The following is a 4,049-nucleotide window of genomic DNA, read 5'->3' on the forward strand; positions in this document are numbered from 1 at the left end:
ACGGATAACATTGGTGCTGTGCCGTAGAACTGGTTCTCCTCCGACACATCGTATACAAGGACCAGCTGGGGCCGTACTGTGTCCACAATCTCAAGAGCCCGCTGACTTGATGTGGGCGCAGAAACTGGAACTGCGATAGCCCCTGTTTTCAGAGCAGCGATCATGGACAAAACCAGCCATGATGATTTCTCAAAAGTTCAAGATGACAACCGAGCCTGGTCTCACTCCCCATTGATGCATCCGATACGCGAGACATGCTGACAAGCCCGTCAAATGCCGATACGTCAACTGCTTGTCCCACGACGAGATGGCGAGAGCGTCTGGTTCCATTGCGGCTCGTTCATCAATTAAGCGTATAACAGACTTTGGGCAAGTCATGGGGACAGCCCGGTTCATTTCCCAAATCTCGCCGAGGTCCATTTTGGTAAGGGGAGAGATAGAACAAAGCTTGGACTCGGCTAGCTGCTCGTTACACAACTGCCGGACTAAGTGCTCAAGCTGTGCGGCAATTCGCATGACCGCCTCTTGTATGATGGCACCGGAATCGAAATTGATCTGTAACGTGAGGCCTGAGTCCTGCAACTGACATACGATCATCATGGCGTACGGATTGAACATTCCAACACTGTTGGCATTACTTTCCTTGGTCTCAAGATGTAGATTTAAAGGTCGATAATCTTCTTGAGGGATAATGGAGCTGCCAGGGTCGCCATCGGACTCTTTCGCCTTGGAGAATCTTTTTCCGGTAGAACTCATGATGCTTTTGGCCTGGGCGAAGAGACCCTCTCGGACTTGACTTGAGCCTTGGCGAGCAGGTTGGACCACGAGCAAGAGCTGGAACGGGATCGCTTCCTCGTTTACGCGCTGAATACGTTGGAGGCCGTACTGCTCATACTGGATGATCTCGATAACTTGACGCTGAATTTGCTGCTGTAGAGATTGCACTGTCTGATCCCAGCGGAACTTGACGCGGATGGGCACCGTAGCTATGGTAGGGCCAGCAGTGTGTTCGATGCCGTGAATCGGGGATGTTCTTCCACTGACGGTTGCGCCAAATTGAACATCGCTCGAATTGGTATAAGAAGCCATCAGCAACGCAAGTGCAGAACGCACTATCGATGAGGGAGTAACCCCCGAGCGTGGCCATTGTAACTTGGAGACAGTGTGGTTGAAATCTTGCTTCTGTTCGGGTCGATAACTGGGAGATGGAAACACCGTGCTTCCCGGGTCGGCGAGTTGACTTTTCCAAAACGCAGCTGCCTCTGGAGTATCTGCTGCTAAAACATATTCAATAAATGGTTGAAAGTGTCCGAGAGGTTTTTCTTTGCGTTCATAGTAGGACCCTTCGAGAGCATCCAGCATGAGTATTTTGCACCAGCCGTCAAAAATGGCGTGATGCATCTCCAAAATGAAATGATGACGAGAACCATCCGTAACGACGCCCGCTCTACATAGAGGAGCTCCGAGGTCCATGGGTTTGGCGTGCTCAATGAATCCCACGATACTCGACTCGCGGCTCAGAGGTATTGAGTGCTTGATGATAGCCTGCAGGAGGCCTTCGCCAGGTACATCCACTATTCTCGTGCGAGTAAAGGAGGAGCGTCGGATGGTGTTTGTCCAAGCCTTTTCAAACCTTTCCAAATCAATCCCTGCCGGAAATTCATAGACAGTCTTGGAAATGTAATCGGTTCTGTTGTTTTTGTTTGGCATTGCTTCGTCCTTGACCGACATTGCAAACATGCCTTCTTGTAGCGGCGTACACGGGTAAACGTCCTCGATGTCCATTGCTTCAACCCCACAGAGTTCAGCCACCTCATCGCACACATTCACAGAACCTCTCGTCCCTTTCAATAAAGAAAATGGCATGATTGGTTCGTCTTGTTTAAAGATGGTGCGTAGTCCGGAAATCTGAGCCAGTTCAACAAGTGTCTGAGGCTTGAATAGATCCGTGACCGTCAGTGACAGATGCTGCTCGCGCGCTGATGCGACCGCACGGATAGCCGCTATAGAGTCGCCACCAAGCCGCAGAAAGGTGTCATGTGTACTGATGCGCGCAACATGTATGCCGAGAACATTAGCCCAGATCAGGCGCAGCTGTCGCTCTATGTCGTTGGATGGCTCGTGGTGTTCTGTGATAGACGTAATGGTTGATTGTAAGCTAACAATTTGTTGCCACGTCATAGCACTGCCGAACTCTCGAAGATATCGCCGATCCACTTTACCCGTCGAAGCGACTGGAATTGAAGCGATCGGCAGGTACGCACTTGGTATCATAAAGGCCGGCAAGACGTCCCGTAGCTTATCTGCAAGGCCGTCCATTTGAGCTTTGATTTGGCCGATAGCGTAATCTCCAGTCATAACGAAAAGGGCCAGTGAGGAGACGTCAGTGCCGACCGGAGTTATCACGTCTGCAATGACGAGAAGATTGTCGTCCAAGGCAATGCGAGCGTGGTGCTCTACGTCGCCAATTTCGACCCTTTGGCCCCTGATCTTGAGCTGGGAAGCGTCCTTGCGCCCTACGAAGAGTAGACTCCCATCGGGCTTGTACTTGACCAAATCTCCCGTCTTATAGAGCCTTCCGCGTCTGCCAGAATGTTTTCCACTTCCAGCCAGCAACCATGGGGGATCGCAGGGGAAGGCTGAGGCTGTCTTATCTGGATCCAGTTGGTACCCTTGACCGACAAGAGGGCCTTCTAGGTACAACTCGCCTATGGATCCCATAGAAGCCAGCTTGCCACTGTCAATAGGGTCAACAATCCATAAAGAAAATGCCACTCCCTTTCCTAAATCAGGTTGATCGTCTAGAAGAGGACTGATGACCGAGAAAGCACACTTGAACGTGCACTCAGTTGGGCCGTAGGTATTTACTGCGTCACTCGGTCAATACGGGCGATCAAAAGTTTGACCAGTGGGCAGAACGCAGGGAACTTTTGCGAGATGGTCTGGTCCTTGGAAGTGGAGATTGCCATAAGATGTTAAGATGCCAAAATACTTACAAAGTCTGACTTTCCCAGCCCATTGTGTCACATTCTCCCGATAGGGCATTTCACCACTCAGGAGAACCGACTTGAGACAGGATGGGATCGGATAAACTGTCCGAAGGACGGTCGGTGTGATGTTGATCAGTGTTGCCTTAAACGCAGTTATGGCCGCCGATAGGTCAGACCACATGTCGTCTTCTAACGCAATGCAAAGGCAGCCACCGGCACACAGTGTATGCAGAAAATTGCTCCATGCTACATCGAACGAGTAAGGGGCAAAGTCAAAGACGCGCGAGTCCTGAGAGAAGCCAAGTTCTTTGCCATGGTAGTGAACGGCGCTCCTGACATTCGCGTGGCTGATGCAAACCCCTTTAGGCTGACCTGTGGTTCCCCTTGCCAACGGTTAAGGATCAGCTAGGGCTCTGAAAAGAGACACTGCAGTTCAAGTAGAATGTTGTTCTGGAAGAAGACGAGAATGTTCGGTCAAAGCAGCTACGTACGAGGTGAAAGAGATATAGACTGTGTCCGATGGGGACACATCAGGTAGTCGTATTAGAGTTGTATTCTGAAGATGTGACGTGTCCAGTAAGGTGTCGTCCAGCTGTACTATCGGCACTCCAACCAATAGAGATGCTCTAGCATGATAATTGGCGGACGCAACCATCAGCGTGGGTTGTGCCTGTTGCATAATGGACTTCAACCTTGGATCGGGTTGAGTGCCATCGAGGGCAATTGCGCTGCATCCAACCTTGATGACGGCCAACATGGCAATGCAGGTCCATCGTGACTTAGGGAATAGAAGCGGTATGCTAGACTTGGGGGTAGCACCCAACGTGATGAGCTTCTTTGCTAGCTTTGTCGATAGATCGTCAAGTTGGGAGTAAGAGAAGTTCCCATCCCAGGCGCAAACTGCCATGGCCCCGGGCTGCCTTGTAGCGACCTCAGAAATGAGAGTATGGACGCATCCTGGTATCTGGGGCGGCACGACGGCGTTTCTTTCCCAAATTTGGTCGAGTTCGTACTCGGAAAGAGAAAGACTAACCGGGGGGGTCGATGCGTCCATCTTTT

This window comes from Apiospora kogelbergensis, assembly GCF_038363985.1.
Source record: "Apiospora kogelbergensis strain CBS 113332 chromosome Unknown utg000010l_segment0_segment0, whole genome shotgun sequence".
Taxonomy (NCBI): Eukaryota; Fungi; Ascomycota; class Sordariomycetes; order Amphisphaeriales; family Apiosporaceae; genus Apiospora; species Apiospora kogelbergensis.